General features: G+C 40.4%; 1 protein-coding gene across 14 annotated transcripts in view; it reads left to right on the top strand.

Moving 5' to 3' along the window:
* FMNL2 (formin like 2) overlaps positions 1–19,176 on the top strand; it is a 279,853-nt gene that overhangs the window by 81,798 nt on the left and 178,879 nt on the right. The gene's annotated exons all lie outside the window — the stretch shown is intronic.

Genomic DNA, 19,176 nt, shown 5'->3' with positions numbered 1-19,176 from the left:
ATCAGCACAGGATCTAAGACTAGCATTGCAGTGCCTCAAAGAAAAAGCACCTGGTAAAAGAAGGAGACAGACGTCTGTTCCGTGCCTAAGAAGACACCACTGTGGGTGACTTTCCCTGTGTAGTTCTTTTTGTGGTGGCAGGTGCCATTTTGAGTATTTGAGCTGTGGTGAGAATGCACTGTAGCTTGCCATTACACGTGAAATCAGTGAGAATGGGTTATTGCGTTATTAGCCACGCCAACAACTCAACCTTGCTGGGTTTGCATGAAATATCAAGCTAGGACATGGCACAACCACAGCATGAAAATGGCAGCGGCTGCCATGATAAGAAACCCCATGGGCAAATTTACTCAATGGTGGGTGCTTGTTATGTGCAAACCAGGTCCAGGGCTGATATGCATATATAAATACTAAATTATTTGTAACAGTGAAGAAAAAGAACTGCCTCAGGATTCTGCAAATATTGTGCTTGGAAAATATTTGATTACCAGCAAAAGGATCTCATAATACTTGTGGAAAGGCAATTGAATTTGTTTCAAGAATTCACTATTTATGTACTTGTTTGCAAAAACAGAATGTTTAAAGCTTGGGAAAATTGGATAGGAATTGCAAAATATCCATTATAACCTGCTATAGATTATGTTCCCTGTCTTAATGTTCAGAGCCTTAGAGCAAAGTCTGAATAAGGATGGGGGTGGTTGGGCAGAACTGTTTTCACAAGAGTAACTAAACTGACCATTGAACAGGAATTCATTTGTTGCCTGAAACATGAGAAGCACAACACTCCTCTACTCCTTGGCCAGTGCAGAGGAGAAAGCACTGTTAAAAAAAGATTGTAAATATTAGTTTTGTGTGAGAATAGTCAGCTGTTTGCTGCTACTGAACTTGTAGAGGCTATCTCAAACCGAATACGTTTGCTCTTCTTCTTCTGTTTCTGCCAAATAGATTTGATCACCTACTTTACCTACTTCAACCATTACAGTGCTTTTTTGCACCCAAGAGCAACATGTTGAGGCAGTGTTTTAAAAGTTCTTAAGCTGCTTGTATTTTACAAATTTGTTCTTTCTGTCTATCTTACACCCACCTTGGATGAAAAAAATGCTTTGAAGCTGGAGAAAAAACTAAACTTAGTTTCTATTCTTCTATTCTCAATTACCTGGGAGAAGACCCTAATGAACTCAATGGGATGTGCTTCTAATGGACATGTACAAGATTACAATATTATCCACCAACCTCTAGATCAGGGGTCCTCAAACTTGTTTCCACTAGAGGCCAGTGGAAAGGTGCCGGTGCTGGGCGCGGACTGGAAAGGTGGTGCTGGAGGTGTGCGAGGGCTGGGGAGGAGGTGCGTAAGGGTCTGGGGAGGAGGTGCGTAAGGGTGTGGGGCACACAGCGAATCGCAGGCAGGCACACACCTTGAAGCAGGCACACGAGGCAGGGGCTTGCTCGCTTGGAGATGCAAAAAATTTTTTAAAAAAAGACATGCACGGGGTGAGGTGGGAGGTGGCGGGCCCGTGCGCGGATGCACACATGGCTGGTCCAAATGGGCATGGCGGGCCGGATAAATGGGCATGGTGGGCCAGATCCAGCCCCTGGGCCATAGTTTGAGGACCCATGCTCTTGATCAGCTTACGATTTTTCCAGGCCACTGGGGCAGGGGAGCATTTGAGTGTAAGTTCCCGTTTGTACTGAAACAAATAAGAAAATCATGGTAATGTCATTATGGACTTTCCATTTTGATGAGTAGCAAAGTCAAAATTCATCTTGTTTAAGGGTAGAAACCTGCATTTTGAAGCCACTTCAGCAGAGAAAGGATATTTTTACCTCTTGGTCTGTTTCACTGCAAAGCAACTTATTGTGAAGTCATTGCATTACCTTTTGGGGGAGCTTTTGTATGCAGTAAATTTTACTGTTTTATATCCACGAAGTAAGATGACAAGTTGTTTCTATAGAAGGAGTTGCCATGTTATGCCTGCAGCATTATGATGCAGTTGCCATGAAATAATGCAGTTATTTTCACCTATAACTAATTTGCCATGTTTTGAATTATGGGATACATTAGTTGACTTGGCTTTCCTTGCAACATGCTTTGTGACTGGTGCCATTTCATAAATTATTTTATAATAGCTACATTTGCTTGCAATGCTAAACCATATGTAGAGTTGTGAGAACAAATCTCAGCAAGCCAGTTGTGCGTGCGTCTTTCTTTGGCACAACTGAAAGGAGATTGGAACCCAAAACAGTTCTTAAGTCTGTCTGTAGTTAGTTGAAGCAAGCTAGCTTCATTAATTTTTTTCAAGTTGGATTATTTTCACTAACCACAGTTAAGATTAACCTTAATTTGTCTGGGTTCATACAACAAAGCAAACAGAGGTTAATCAAAACTGTAGTGAAAACCTCCAAACTCTTTGCTACTGTCCCAGTAGAGGGGAGGGGTGTGCGCAGGGCTGAGGCTGGTTTATGCTAATTTTTCTAATGTTAAACCATGTGTTATGTCTGATTCAGCCCTAATCCAAGATATAGCCCAGGTTATGATTGCCTGCCTGTGATGTCCTTTAAAGCTTACTTTGATGTCTCCTTGACATATGCAGCAGAATGTAAAGTTCTCTAAGTGATAAGGATAAGTAGCAGTTGCAGTTCTGATTTGAAGGCCATGGGCCAGTCTATCTGATCCTAGGAGCATTTTAGGGCTGGTTGAGTACTAATGTTACTGAGTGAAAAATTCAGAAATTAAGGTGGTACTTTTAATTTCAACAGACTTGGGGTAGAATTTCATGCCTCACTTTCCCCCAAACTGGTGTCATTCAAATGCTTTGAACTTCAGCTCTCATCAGTCCCTGCATGGTTAATGGTCAGGTATTCTGTGAGTTACAGTCCAAGCACATCTGGGAGCCACCAAGTTGGGGAAGGCTGCCATGGGCAGAACCTAGTTTGCTGCTTTGGATGTAATGATGTATTACCAGCCTGATCAACCAGGGGTTGTTCATTCAGCTGGGCATGTGAGTGGAGGACAAGGAGATGAGTCTAAGTACAGGGCTTGTTCTTAGTGTCCAAACCATGGAGTCTAGGAAAGAACATGTCCTCCCATGGTTCTTTTTCGGTTTTCTACCCACCTCTGATTTACTCTTATAGTCAATTTTTCCTTTAAAGTCATACTCTATTCAGCTGAATAAACAAGATGCTTTTCTCAGCCCAGAAACACTTCTTTCAACTGCTGTGCCAAAACTTTAATGCTACTAAGTTAACAATATAACTTTTTACAGAGTTGGCAATATAACTTTTTATAACTTCAAGAAGTCCACAGTAAAACGGTGGCTGTGTTCTCACATCTTTCATTAATAAGGATTCAGCGTGCGAATGAAGACTAGAATTAAAGTCATGGTCCTGCCTCTTGACTACACTTGACTCTTCACTGTGGAAACTATTTCCATAATAAAGCTTTGTATGAGATCTTTAGCTTTAAATTTTCCCTCAGCACTGAAGGGGGAAGGAATCAGCCAACATAAAGCCAAATAGGTCTAGGTAAGCTGTTGCACCCATTGTATGTTTCCAATCAATGTTTCTTGGCAATCTTCAGAAATTAATGAGTCTGATTTCACTTGCTAGTATGGTGTTTTGGCAGCGTTAATTTAGTTTTGCCTACTAAGGCTTAAAATGCAGTTTATTGAGTGGTAGTTCTCCCAAATAAGTGGGTGCTTTTTGACCTTCCTAGAAGACTTCACACGTATTCCTAGTGGAGTTCAGTATTGCATTTTATTGCATCTAAGGAATGGTTGCATTGTGATGGCTACCTTTTCATCTGCATTATAGAGTTTGGGCTGAACTACTTAGGCAGTAGGGTGTTAGTATAGTCTCTTTCCTGACCCACACTTTAGTGGAAGTTCAGCTGGAGTTCAGAGCACAGAAGGCAAGGAGGATGAAGTGAGAGGTCAGCTGCTAAGTGCTGGCTGGAGCATGATGGCAGTTGTAAGTCTCTCTTTTTTTGGTCTAACTGTACATTGGATTGCACCATTAAAACAACAGAGCTAGAGTATGGAATTCTTCAAATGTGTATTCCTGACTAGCTGTCCTCTGCAGTCCAGTGAAGACAGTATTCTTGATTTAAGATTATCTTGCTCTGTCAAAATAAATGTCAATGCATTAGTTAAATCCATATAAGCTGGTTAACTGGGTTTAGCTTGAGCTGTCTTCTTGTGTGATGTTTACCTAGTGGTTTTGTCAGTCACCACCAGGTAAAAACAATGTTTGCTAAGGATTTCACCTCACTGCTTCATCCTAATAGCTAGCACATGTCCTAACCATGCTGTGTCCATCATATGTTTGTGTGTGTGTGCACAGTGGTGTTCAGACTGAATAATTTTATTTATTTATTTATTTATTTATTAAAACATTTCTATGCCGCCCCATTTGCCGAAGCCTCGGGGCGGCTCACAACATAAAGTTCAAATACAAAAAATAACAATATAAAAATATAAAATAGGAATATAAAATAAGTCGCCCTGGCCAGATAAAATAAGCAAATAATATTAACAGTTAAAATGATGCTTAAATAAAAAGGTCTTCGCCTGGCGCCGAAAAACAAATAACGACGGCGCCAGGCGGACCTCTCTGGGGAGCGCATTCCATAGATTGGACGCCACCGCAGAGAAAGCCCTCCTCCGAGTACCTACCCTCCTAATTTCTTTCACGGAGGGTTCCCGGAGAAGGGCCTCTCCCGCAGATCTCAAGGGGCGGGTGGGCATATATGGATGTAAGCGCTCCTTCAGGTAATTTTATTCAATAGCTGGGTGAAATGGTGGCTGAGAGGAAAAATTAGCAGTTCTGAGTAAGTGCCTACCTTTTCCTGGACTGGAACAGGAGGGCTGGTGGTTCAGGGGTAGGGCACATGGTTAGCATGCAGGGGGGCTCACGTTCAATCCCTGGGGTTGCCAGGTAGGGAAATCCCTTGCCCAAAACCTTGGAGAGTCATTGGGCTAAATCACTTCATGGTGTCCTATGTTACTGAGAAGAATAGTTTGCCCTTACCATAAGAAAGAATAAGAAATATCTTCCATAACCCTTTAAAAATTACAAAAGGTTGAGGTGATGTTTCATTATTTCTTAAATGTTTTGTTTTTCCAGTTGTGCCAAAAGTCCCTAAGACATCTAAGAGTATTAATGTGAAATACAATCTATTAAAAGAGTCAGGCAGAAAGCATTTGAGAAGGGGTTGGATTCAGTGGGCTTAAAAGCCCCATCCAATGCTACTGCTTGATTTCATAAAGGCAGCAGAAAAAGCAATATTGCTTCCATACTCAGAGCTCCAGATGGTCTCTGGCACATTACAAGCCTTGCCTATCACTTGAGGGTCAGGAAGGAGAGGGTGCAACAAACTTCAAGATGGAGTTCCTGAAGTCTGTCACCACTGCAGAGGAATGCCAGTCCTAGACAACCCTTCTTGGTTACTTCAAGCAGAATGGTGAGAGAACGCAGCACATATGGCATCAGCATGGGAAAAAGCAGTAAAGGAACAGTGTTTGCTGGTTGAATCCTAACTGAAGTTGTAGTCTAACTTACACAGAAATCAAATAGTGTACTATTGAAGGTTGTATAAGAATCTGTCCTGCTAGTTTGGAAAGCTAAGTGCAAACGTACACATAGTTACCACATTCCCTATTTTTATTTTCTGTTACTACCCAGTCATATCGATGACTGAATAGTAACGGCAGAGAATCGATCCCTGTTGCATGCATGGCACCCAAAGGTGGGCTACAATTATTTTTCCTAGGAAGCATCTAAAAGAACCATACACAAGAGGAAAGGCTTGTCACTGGAGACAAAAGAATGCAGAGCTCTATGCGACACCATGGGAAAATACACAGAACAGTGCGCTTTGAACAGACCTGGCCTTCAGCTGTTTGCCCTCTTCACCAGCCAGCTGAACACACCAGTTGAGAGATACTGGATGAAATATGAAGCGGGACGGATTCATCACACCACATTTCACATATTACTGTATTATTTGTAGACTTGTCTTTCAACTTTAAAAGAAAATTGCCTGCTATATCAGCTAAAACATGCCCTAACTTTGCTGAGTGGTAAATATGTGACACCTACATGGTCAAGCCTGCTATTGCTGCAGGTATTAGCATTAAAAGGGCATTATTATAAGCACAGTGTAATTGCCAGGTGGGACCTGGATGGATTTTTTCCCTTTTAAGATAAAAAGCCAAGCAAAATAAATTCATATGTGGATGAAAGTTAAAGCTCAGTGACACTAAATAAAGATCTATTGCACTGTTTTCTTCCCACCCCTGAAAAATTCAAGGCAATATGAATCATATATAAGATAAATATTATTGAGGGCAGAAACAAACACGGAATGTCTTTCATGTATAGAACTACGTATATGACTGGCTTATATTATACAGTTGAATTGGAGGGGACATATATGCATCCCATTGCTTGTGATACATTCTCGATCCATTTGAGATGCCACTTAGCTTATATATATTGGAAGGAAGACATTTGCCCGTTTGCCTCTAATGGTGAGCTGCTTTGCATCATTGGCAAGCTAAAGTTAAGTAAGAACTAATCCTAGGTTAACTTTGGGTTGTTTAATCCAGGAATGCTCCAAAGTGTCTAGGTTTCTACATCAAACTATTACCCCAGATTGCAGGTTGATTTGGAAAGTGATAGAGGGTTTGTGCATGCAATGACCCTTTGGAAGCTGGGTCATTATTTTTCTCTTGATTACAAAATCTCGTATCTCAGTGAAAGTGAGAAGGACTTTTAAAATATTGACATGTGGTAACTAGTGAATAAAAGTATGATAGCCACGAAGGTGAACTGAGTTCAAAGGTCTGCTGTGTATTCTGATGAAGTGTAAGGTACCCAGGCTTAATGAGACATCTTCTAAATTTAGCTTGAAAGGTTACAAAATTTATTTTTTTAAGGAGGGTGGGGAATAAAGTGACTGTTGTATGTTTAAACTTGAGTGCACTTCCTTCCTCTTTCCATGGATGGTAGCCATGTGTGGCAGGTGCTATTCTGTCGAGGATGTCATTATTTCAGTTAATTGAATGAATTTAATTCATAGAATGTTTTATAAGTGAGGTTGCAGAGAGATATTTCAAGAGAGGTAAGATGTGCAATAATTGTTGCCTGGATTTCCTGTTGAGTGAGAAAAGTAGTTCTTTTCTAGAAGTTGGAGCTGTTCACACGTTGCAGTAAGAAATACCACAAAGTTGCCTTTCCTATCTTGTGTCCTGTATTCACACATTTGTGAAGTAGCTGCTCATGAGTTGTTTCCGTATGTCTCTATATTCTCTCCAAATGGTGGAAAGTATCCCATCACCCCTGCTGCTGAAAATTAATCCCAGCATGCACCACTCCTGCCCGCCCCTGCTGCCTCTCCCCCATTGGCCCACACATTCCTCCTGGCTCTTTTTTTTGGTTGTTTCTTCTGCTGCTCTGAAGCAACTGCCTACTCACCAGAGTAGCGCTGTTGCTCTGGAGGAGCTATGCAGGAACGTTCCCCACAGCTCTGCACCTCACGCTGTGCCAGCATGCAAGCACCCCCTCCTCCATCCCCCATCCCCTCCCTCACTGCACATGTGTATGCTTCTTCTTCCTTCTCTTTCCTCATCCTATATTCTTTATTTACTTATTTTATACTGTTAATTTTAATTTTATATTATTGTATCTCAGTGTATTTTTTGTATTTTTGTATTTATTGGTAATTTATTATGTTCTTCTGTATTTCAATGTATCTTATGTGTTGTAAGCCGCCCCGAGGCTTCGGCAAGGGGCGGCATAGAAATGTTAATAATAATAATAATAATAATAATAATAATAATAATAATAATGTTCCGTACACCCAGTGTGCAGGACTTCCACACGATGCCGGGGACATGGGGGGGGCATGTGAATGTGCGGACAATGCTAGGGGCAGAGGGAGTGCATCCTGTTGGAACAAGTGTCCCGTGGGAGCACATGTGGCCATTTGCCTCGGAAAATTTTCTTGCTGGCTACAAGGAATGCGTTTGACCACAGCTGCATTAGCAGGGTGGCTTGTTGACAGCCATGGGAATGTCAGGGACAAGAAAGGAGTGGTGGGGAGGACAGTGAAGAGAGTGGGAGACCTGGGCTTCTCACGGCAGTTGCCCTGATGGTGATGCTGTGTGCCTTCGCAAGAGGAGAGCAGGGGCTCCCTGAGTAGACAAGCATACAGCCATTTCAAAGTGCTGCACCAGCAGAGGGCAGGGGACCGGACTGGAGTGCCAGGTCTGGCTACTTTTGCAGTCCCTGCTGCTGGATGACCAACTGCCATCAATACTCTGGAGCTGCAGCTGGGCATCTGGGAGGCAGGGAAAAAGCAGTGCAAGTCAGCCGATCAGAGCATGGCTGTTGCTGCCTCCACAGTTGCTAGGCAGGACAGGACAGTGGAAAAATGGGGGCTGGGGCATTTGCTGCTGCCACATCTGTTCTTTCCACCTTATTTGACGGCAGAAACACGGAAACCACAGAAAAACATTGTAACTGGATTCACACATAACAATAAGCAGTGCTTGATGGGTGGAAACCTTGTAACAAAGAGTTGATTCTCCGTGGGGTTTCAGGGTAACCTAACGTGCCACACTTCACCATCCTTGCTGAATTCACACGATGACGAGTCATTCCTGCCATGGTTTGTGCTTTTGTGTGAATACGGCTGTTACTTGGTAATTAAACTAGTCCTTGTCTCTACAGACGCTTGTGCCAGCTTTCCTCAGACAGATACCTTGTAGCTGTGTTGGACTACAGCTTCCATCATCCCTGCTTCCATTATTATTTTTATTATTATTATAACATTTCTATGCCGCCCCTTGCCGAAACCTTGGGGCGGCTTACAACATGATAAAATACATTGAAATACAATAGTACATAATAAATTACCATTAAATATAACAATACAAAAAATACATTGATTTACAAATCAATGAAACCCATGATGTGAGTTTCCTGGGTTAGGGAAGCTCAGTAGACCACTGAATCATTTGCCAGGGCTCTACTAACCAGTTGTTCTGCCCCAACCTAGTGGCCAGTCATTGCTTTATGCATTCATACTTTATAGTTCAAATGGTCTTCAATACCTTCACAAGATGTGGATGTTTTATCTGTTAGCGCCTTCTCGCTTGGATGGCGATGTGGGTGCTTGTGGTTCTAAAAAGCCATTTTAATTTTTCTCTTTAACCTCTGTCTTAGTGCAAAGCTCTTAGTGCTTTCTTCCCAGACAAAGCAGAAATAAAGATACTTTCTTGGGTCTGAACTCTTAACCCTTGGCTGTTGTGGGCAGAGGGCACGGCTGTGTGAATTAGAGCGTGCATTAGTAACAGTTTCCTGTTCTTGGTGACTTACTTTTCTCTCTGTAAGCACAATTACTGACTGGAGGTCTTTGTTGAGATTTTAGGGAAAGCAACGATATTTCAAAGATTCATCTGTTTTGAAGCCAAAATGAGCTTCTTTGAAAGATTTGCCTAACCTTCTTCATTGTTTACCCACTGTATTGGCCCAGTTTCTAGGATGCTCTTTCTCTAGGATCATAAAAAAGATATATTGCTCTGAGCAAGCAATTCTCTTGCCATAAAACAAACCTTTAGTGTTTTGGACATGGGTATTTTTAATACACAATGAACAGAAGTACAGAATGTTAACAGTGAGACTTAGGTCTATTTCTACCTGAAATGGTAAACCTCTGTCTTAACACAAGGATATATTAATTGTAGGTGTGTTCTCACATGATGAATATTCCTATAGTCAAAAAATTCCCCAATAGAAAACCACTGGGAAAAGGCTAAACTACAGTCTTTCTTCCTGACAGCTAGTGTATTTTATTTAGAGGAATTTTGATTTTATTTGCGGGGGAGGGGGGGATTACACATGCATCCCCACCTGTAGTCATCCATCCCCACCTGTGGTCTGTCTACTGTTCAGAGGAGCTGCCTCTGGTGTGCTTGACACAAGGCCTTGGAGATAGTTTCCCCATGCAACAAGGTACATGCATCTTAATGCTTGTGGGTGTATATTATAAAGCCAGTTTCAAGTCCTCCAACAAACTCTCGAGTGCTGATTCAGTATGTGATCTTAGTAATAACAGAATAAGATGGTAATTTCATTGCAGAACCAGAGTTGATATGTACTTTTGGCCAATCAAATGCACCGTAATCACCAGTTTGTTTAATATTCGTGAAGTCATACCAGTGCCCGTAAGAATGATTGTGACACCCTGCTATCTATCACCTTTGTGTTTTGCTGCAGAGTTTGATCTGACATAAGAATCCAAAATCTTATGTGACATCCAGCAGACATGCCTGATTGGTATATTACTCTCCAAAAAGAACAGACATCAGCAGACAGTATTTTTAGTAGGATAAATGAAAATATACATTTCTAAATTGTAGCTTGGAATATTCTCACACATGAATACTATATATAATTTTTGTGACTTGAAAAACTTTCTTGGAGAGAACCTAGGCTGAAATGAGATGATTTCTTACAAAGGAAAATGGCTAGAAAGTTATTAGTCTGTTGTTTCGCAAACATATTATTAGGTAGCTTGCTATAATGTTGCAAACATGCATACACAGCATTTATATTTAAGTTATATTAGACAGTTCAACCAATGATACTGCTATAAATCTGCAATAGTTTTCTCACCTGTTTATTTACTTTGGATTCATAGCTACTGAAATGTGTTATTTGGAACTGTTCATGGACAATGACATTGGATAGTGTGTGTTTTGCTTATACTTTTTCCTTTGATTAGTACTCTTAAGGCTGGATTGGCTGTGTTTTAAGTGAGCTTGAGGCTCATTCATTTCAGCCACACAGCCATTTATTTACTAGAAGATCATTTGCAAAGCCACTGCAAAAGATGCCTTGGGTAAAATCCTTGTCCTCTTAACTCATACTTGGTTGTTGTTACATTGCATTTATAGCCCATTCTTCTCTCTCACAAAGGAAGCTAAGATGGTGATTAGGCAAAATGAAGATAGCTTGCATGAGTTTTTTTAAAAAGACAGAAAATGGGAGAAAGTAATATGTGAGGTGGCTCTTAAGTCATACCCAAGTTTTTTGTTTTTTTGTTCATGTGCACTATTCAGTCGGTGGGTTAAGTTTATGGTTTCCATGCAGAGTTTCAAACTCAATGAAATGGTAATAGTAATATCCCAAGACTGATAGACTGGACTCCATCTAAGCTTGATTATATTGCTCATGTTCACACAGAAGCTTTCAGCTTAAGAGTGCAGAATCCAGACTTCTTGTGGAGTCTGATGTCTCAGTCTGCGTAGTGTACTCCTCTTCGACACCCACACTGTCTGCTTGTCTGTGCTCGCTCGGCATGTTGACACTTGACATCACGATTTGATTGCTTTCTGATTTTGCAATATTTAAGCCAAAGTATATGCATCTGTATCATTGCTGTCAATTTCAATAAGTGCAAAATAGTCACATTTATTGTGTTTTGTTGAGATGCATGATGAAAACAAGACCAAACACAGTATGAACCATAACGTATTTTGGGAAACTTGGTGGACTCCAGCCTTTCCTATCTCCTCTTTTGTTTACCAAACAAGTGCTAAGTCTGTGCCTTGAGTGAACTTTGCCATTGAGAAAGGTAAATCGTTTATGGCAGAAAGCCTCTCAGAATACCTCTAAAGGACCTATTTGATAGGTACTCCTTGCAAACAAATCTAATAAGATTCTCCTGTGTTTTAATTGGCAAGCTGCACTGTTGCACCACAGGTTGTTTCAACTGTTGCCTTTTCTCAGGAGGTAGAACATTTTCAACTCCTTACAAATACGATTTCCCTTCCCATCCCCCCCACCCAGAAGATTAATTAGGCAGAAGAATTCCTGAGAGCAAGTAGTTCAGAAAAATGTTTCAAATATGAAGGGAACCTTTCCAATTTTTGACAGATTTTCTTGTTTTGTTTTTGTGTGGCACTCCATCATTGTGTTCATCCAGTGGCTTCATGAATAGCCTATGGAGCAATGCATGCTCACTTTAAAACATGTTTGGGACAATGTGGAAGGTATAGATGATTCCAGAACTCTGCAAGGAGACAAGACAGGAATGATGTAGTTTAAACAGGCCATCTGGCTGCAACAGCCATTTGATTAGTAAGCTATTTACTTGGTTTAGCCCACAGTGAGCCCTGGTGCATGCCGAGTACCTGATTATGAACAGGAATTGGTTTGTGATGTGTCCTCTGAAACTGGCCATTATAGATTATTCAAGAGTTAAATAATTCTTGCATAACCCTTGGTTTCTTGTAAGGTTATGTGAAAGTTGTTTAACCCTTGAATAATCTTCATTGGCCAGATTTGGACAACATGCTGCAACTCAAAGTTGCATATTCATAATGGCAGCCACATGCACATAGCTTGTTCCACAGCACATCCTGGGTTAAATGAACCATGATGTGTTGTGTAGACTGGCCCACTGTGAGCCATTCCTTATTTCTGGAACTAGAAATGCCCATGAGCATCAGGTCTTGATGTTCTTGATGTAATTACCAACATAGCTTGGCTTGCCGATAGTCCTGAGATGTGAAGGCTTGGCAAAGATTAATCCTCTCTCTAAGATTTTTCAGAATAGTTATTTCTTCCATTTCTTATTAAAATAATCTAATACTGATCAACATTTAAGGATGCCCCAAGTTATACTGAGTTACCCAAGATTTGTTCTGAACCACCAAAGAGCTTAGGTTGTTAGGAAGCATAGAGATTAAATAAATAATAGTGATAATATAATACATGACTATAATATAGTTCTGATGTATTATGGAGGAAAAGGTGCATCCTTGACACTTTGGACATTGTTCTACAGAATCCTTATTTCTGGGCTTAGATTGTGTAGCAGTGTTCCAGTTTGTTACTAGATGCAACAGAATGGCATGTGGGTTATCCTATTTACTTTCTTATTTAAAAACATAACTTTGAGGGCTGGGTTTCTAAACCTCATTGCCATAGTTCTTAATAAACTTCTCAACTAGACCTTACCCCTAGGGAATGCTGCCTCAGCTATAAAATCTTTTAAGTGTTGCCACTTAAATAACTCTCTCTACCTAGAAGAAACTCAGCAGCCAGGTCCCTATGGCATAGGCATTGAGTTGATGTTACCACCAGAGACCTCCTTTCAGATTGAGAAAACAACACTGACAGGAATTGGTTACAGAGTGAATAAAATAGATCTCATAAATAAAATTTAAAAAATATTCAGATTTTCCTGAGCTTCACCAAAAGAAAAAGAAAAAGAAAAAGAAAGGCAGGTATTGGAATTTCCCTAAATTTCCTTACAAGTAGAATAGATACTATATATCTGTCTTCCTCTGCCTCTTGCCTTTTCCCGGCTTCTAAGATGCTTCAGAAGTTTCAGAGACTAGTCAGACATTAAATATGAAGCTAAAATATGTATATCTTGGTTTGCTCATAAAAATATCATATTTGGTGTGTTAAATTTAAAAGTATAGGCAACATTTATAAATTTTTAGACATTATAAATTTACTAACTGATGTTAGTTTAAAAAGTTGATAAATATACTGAGAATCCTATGAGCAAACCAAGTTATATGTAGTATAACTTGAGGCTCCTAAAAGGGTGCTTTAAGTTCTTAAAGAGGCACTTTCCCAGTATTTGGGCTCCAAACCTCAGCAAGTGTTTGGGCTTCAGCCCTCAGTATATCTGGCAGTCAGCCATTGGCCATGTGGCCTCAGGCTGGTGAGAGCTTACATGCAAAATGGACTCAGTTTACTAACAAACCAAGTATTGCTTATTTTTCACTCCCCCACCACCCCCAATATATGTTTCTTTCTGAAACGCTCTGGAAAAAACCATACCCCCCTGGCAAGTTTACATCTTTAGCTACAGATAAGCTTGTTTCGTATCAGTATCATCTTTTCTACTTCCTGTCAGCCCTGTTAAGGAACTTGAGTGTCTGGTAGTTGATGTTAGGGAAAGTCAAAGAGGAGTAAGACCAAGTATGAAATGGATGGATTATGTACAGTAAACCCCAGTCTTGAGTTTACAAAAGCTGAGCAGGGCTGTCAAGGACAGGACATTTGCTATTTGCTCCCTACATCCACAGCAGTCTGTGGATTCTTGTCATCCATGGGATTCTATCTAGAAGTTATCTCTTCCCCTTCAAGACTTTCTTGACTGTCTTCTAGCCCAAGTTCTTCTCCCACATCATCACACATTCAAGCTTAGATTTGAATGGACAGGCTTAGAACTTGTTTATGCTCTTAGTAACTTGCTTAATTGTTGCAATGGGGCAAACTATTGTGTCTTTTTGGAAATCTTTGATATTGTCTCCAGTATTTAATACATTTGAGCATATCTGTGCAGTGGCTACTTAGACCAAACCTACCCCCTCATAGAATAAATATACCAAAGGAGGGGACTTGTTCAACAAATTCAATGAACACTGGAATGTATTTATAAATAATAGAAACTTAAAGTCATGATATAATGTACAATCTTATAACTAAACTTATCTTTATTTTACTCATGTGTCTATGTTATTTTTGATTAAATATCATTTATTTTTAACTTTCATGGTAAAAAGGAGGATGTTTGAATAATGTAGAACTTTAATTTCTCTGAATTGGCTGAGTGTGCAGTTTTTCCTGAACAAAATTTGTGTAACTCTTGATATGTTTCATTACATCACATCCATGTGTGGCTTGTGTTCCCATATATAGATATTTTTAAGCTTCACTTTTTTAGTGTCATATGGATGGTGGACCTTTCTGAATGGTAACTGATATCTGAAATACATATTTGCTACTTACATTCTATGGGAAGATTACAGACAATTAAAAAAACCTCAAATCCCATACCTCCATTAATATATAAAATGTAGTGCAAACATTTAAAAGAGTAAAATACGATCTAGTGCTCAGGGAGTTTAGCTATTGAGTGGTATAAAAGTGTAATATATAAATAATATAAATACATATTTCATTAATTCATTGAATACATTAATTCATAGTCATAGCACTGTGGGCATTTTACAAGTCATATGCAACTTGATTAAATACAAAAACATGTAAAACCACACCTTAAAATAAAAATAAAAACCAAAATAATACCTGACCAAAGTAGAAATATTTAAAATGCTGTAACAGATTTCAGTTTCAGTGTAACTGAAAAAGCACCGGCAATACACAATTACCCCGGCTAAGTTCAGTTAGTAACATAGCTAGTAACCTATCATTTCTAGTCTATGGGATTAGTTGCAAAACGGGCAGACACTATGAATGACCAGCTTATCTGGTGTGAAAAAGTAAAATTTACTTCCCTGCATGAATGGAAATGAAGAACCAGCGTAATGTTACTGATCCATTAGCAGGATAATCTGATGCATGTTTAGTCCACTTAAGACTGCGACTCTGCCAACTTACTCGGGAGGAAGGCCCATTGGACTCAGTGGAACTTATTTCTAATGAAACACGCATAGGACTGCACTGTGTTTCAGGTATGTTCTTTTATAAGTAAAAGTTATCCAATACAGTTGCATTTGGATAGCTGGAAAGTCAAGCTCAGTAGAAATGCCAAGTTTTGCATTTTGATCTAAGTCAACATAGGCAGGAAGCCTATATTTTTGGATATTTTAAGAAATTCTGTATACCAGGAAAACAGTGTTTACCAAGAGATAGAATGTAATGTATAACAAGAAAGGCAACAGCCCTCCACAAGCTTTGAATGATAGGTGTGCAGCTTCCTAGCACTTCTATAGTGAGTGCTGTTTGCCCTTTAAAGCCCTTTCAGGCATTAATTAGTGTTGCAAGTTTTGAATGACCCCAGCAGTGCTGGTAGAAGATGGTGAGGGCTGAGAGAACCTATGTGTGATCGTGTGCAATTTTCCTGATAGCCATGTGATGTACACTTTTAATGCAGAATTCCTGATCTGTTCCTTAGCTGACCTGCTAGTTTCTGGCTAACAGGGTGCTGGTGAGCACCCTGCTGCTGTATTACATGAACATGGGTGTTCTCATGAGAGCCCACCTTTGGAAAGACTGTGGCAAACATGGGCAGACCTGTCTCCTCTCTTGCAGCCCCTTACCCCCATTTTCCAATTTTCCCCAAGTCAGAACTGTTATTACGCTTTCTTAATAGTTTGTGCATTTTCCGATTCCAGTGCACATTCATCCTGATTATTTATTAAAGCTGTGAATGGGAGAATAGCTCTCTTTGCCTCTGCCTAGCAAACTGCTGTCAAGGCCTAGCTCTGGGACAGAATATCACACTGGTGATGCTGGATCAGAATTACTGGTGAATCTAATGCTAAAAGTAGGTTTAAATTTTTATTTTAAAATGTGAATTTTAAAATCTAATTTAGTTAAACACAGGAAGATTCAAAGGTTGGTATTGAAACCTGCCTGTGCAGCAGAAGAACCAACTGCTAGGACTTCAGAAAGCAACCCAAAGCCAGTAGAAACTTCTAGAAACGGGGCAGATAGCTGAAAAAAGCTGTACTGATCTGTCCCAGGCTGGAAGCACTCTTTTGACTGCTAGCTTTCTGTTGCATGGAAGCAGAGAGGCAGTACTGGATCCCAGTACATGATTTCTTGCTGAGTCAGAGCAAGAGGGATCCCAGTGTATTGCACTGGACTTACTTTGACCCACCTGTTGCTAATATAGGATGTGTGTATTCTTCGACTAGTTAAGCAGAGAGATCAGGATGCCTACAGTGGAGCAGCGAATGGCAGCAAATGTTCAAAGTGTGTTTGCTTGTGCACATGTATTTGTATTGTACCTGATCTTAAGGTACACATCTACATCTTCCTCTTAGCTCTTATCATGGCTTGCTTTAGTTCTTTCCTTCTGGATGGAGAATTTAACTTTCATCCATGATTGCTTCTTCCCTCCCTTCTGCCATCCCTACTGCATGTGCTACAGTTAACATGACAGTCGCCTACTTCATATCCTGCCTTCTTAATTTGGGTCAGCTCATATTGCATGCTTGACATACATATTAAGTATATGGTGACTAGATAGAACTGCAGTGGAGTCGAGCTGTGCTAGAATATCAACCCAGTTTGCATGCTGCAATGGCAATTCATGGGTCATTTAACTGAGGGACTGACAGGGATGTGCAGAGCATGTGAACCATTTCCAGTTTTAATCAACAACCCAGCAATTCCCTGTTTTTCAGTTGTTTCTGTAGAAACCCAGAAAACTCTGAGTTGTTTAGGGGTTAAGCTACCTAGAGTTAACCTGACAGTTGCCCCTGGTTTGTTGTTGGATTAACTCTGGATTATTTAACTCCCAAAATTTCAAGGTTTGCATGTCACCATACAACCCAGGGGCAGGCCATACCTGGATTGTTGATTGACGTCCAAATGGGTCACACAATTCACCCATCCCAGCAGTTCATGGTTTAAAAGTTCCTTTCATTTTGTGTAAACTGAGGCATCGTGGTATCTGAACCCTTGGTTATTTGTCTGCCCTTGAGCTTGATTGCCTTCCTGAAGTTCTGTAACCTAAATGAATGTATTTTTTTAAATGCACTGGGCTGTATATATTATTTATATAAGTGCTTGTATTCTGTTTGGTACTAAGCTTGGGGCCTTGTGCTCTAACCTTGCTGCGCCAGTTGTGTATTTGACTAACAGACATGCTAGGAAACTCTGTGGAGGCAGTCAGAGGGTAAAGATGTTTGAACATAGACAGTTCCATGGGTAGATAAAATTAGAGGTAATTTAGGATGTTTCGTTGCAAGTATACAAAGCACCAAAGAAAAGGCTTCATTCTTGAATATATTCAAAGTCTATGGCTGGTATAATGCAGCCCTGTGGCTGCCGGATGTTTAGATTGACAACACCTATCAGCACCAGCTAGCAATGGTCAGGAGTTGTACTCCAAAGCATTTGGAGGTTGAGTCCGCTTTGGTGTCTGCAATACCATTACTTATTGGAAACACAGGCCATGGGTGTATGACCCTCACCTGCACTGCCTGAGGGCACATGATAAAGCACCTTGCTGAAGCTGAGCAAGCCTTGGTCTGTCGGTTTCTGAATGGGAGGCACCAGGAACCAAATTAGAAGGTGTTCCATGTACAGTACTTGCATTTGTGCATAACATTTACCCTACTACCCACTCTGTATTGTAGCCATACATTTCCAGATGTGATCATGTTGGCTAGGGATGATACACTCAATGGACTTAATTATATATTTTGCTTAATTATATATTTTGGAGGATACACTGTCCTTTAATTGAAAAAAAAAACTTTATTAACGTGTCCTTCTGCTCGCTGTATACTTTTGTGAAGAAAATTATGTTGCTAGGGATGCGAAGGAACAACAGGAATAATCTGATAATTATGCCAAAGTCTGTTTAACATTTAGCTACACCCAAATTTCACTTCTTTATGGGTGTAACAGCTCATTGTCATGTTTTTCTTTCTCTTCTTGGTGAGGCAGTATGAATGTTCTTTGGCTTGTTGTTTTGGCCACGTAATTTTTCTCTGTAGGCTTGGAAGCCTGCCTGTACAAAGCCGCTTTCTGGACAGAATGGAGTAAGCTTCAATTACTTTAAAGTCCTCACCTGCCCTTGTGCAAGGCACTCTGATATCATGATGTCCTACAAGACTCAAATCTAGCCATTGATCCATTTAGTTCTGTGCTGGATACATTGAATGCTGCTGTTTCTCCAAAGTTTCAGTCAAGAGTATGTTCCAACTCAGGAGATGCCAGGGGCTGAACCAGCAGACAAAGGACATACTCTTTTCTCTGCTCCCCAGGAAAGGGCAATGAAACTGTGCAAAGAGTTCTGGAGCAAAGGAGAAAAAGCTGCATTGAGCTGGACAAGCTGGGGAGCCCTGAGCAATGTGTGAGGATGGAAGCAAAGCAGGAATTGGTAATGGGAATATGAGGATGTCTGAAAGCCCACTTCACGTCCAGAGTGTCACTGCTTGGGCCAGAGTCACTAACATGAAAGTGGGGCGGCTTTGTGAAAGTGTGTACGAGCAACCTTAGCAGGATAGATTTTTAGATGTGTGCATGTGCTCAGGTTAGTGCTGCAATTAATTGTTTCTTGGATGGTTATGACTCAGCTGGGCTCTCATCCACTTTCCATTAAAAAGCAAAAGCAAAAACAAAACAAAACCAAAAGCTGAACCTACATGTGGCCATTAAAGCATATCA

This window comes from Varanus komodoensis, unplaced genomic scaffold (genome assembly GCF_004798865.1).
Source record: "Varanus komodoensis strain SLA01 unplaced genomic scaffold, ASM479886v1 scaffold9, whole genome shotgun sequence".
In the NCBI taxonomy this organism is placed as follows: Eukaryota; Metazoa; Chordata; class Lepidosauria; order Squamata; family Varanidae; genus Varanus; species Varanus komodoensis.
The sequence above is the reverse complement of the archived record's forward strand: the minus strand, read 5'-3'. Positions and strand labels throughout refer to the sequence as shown.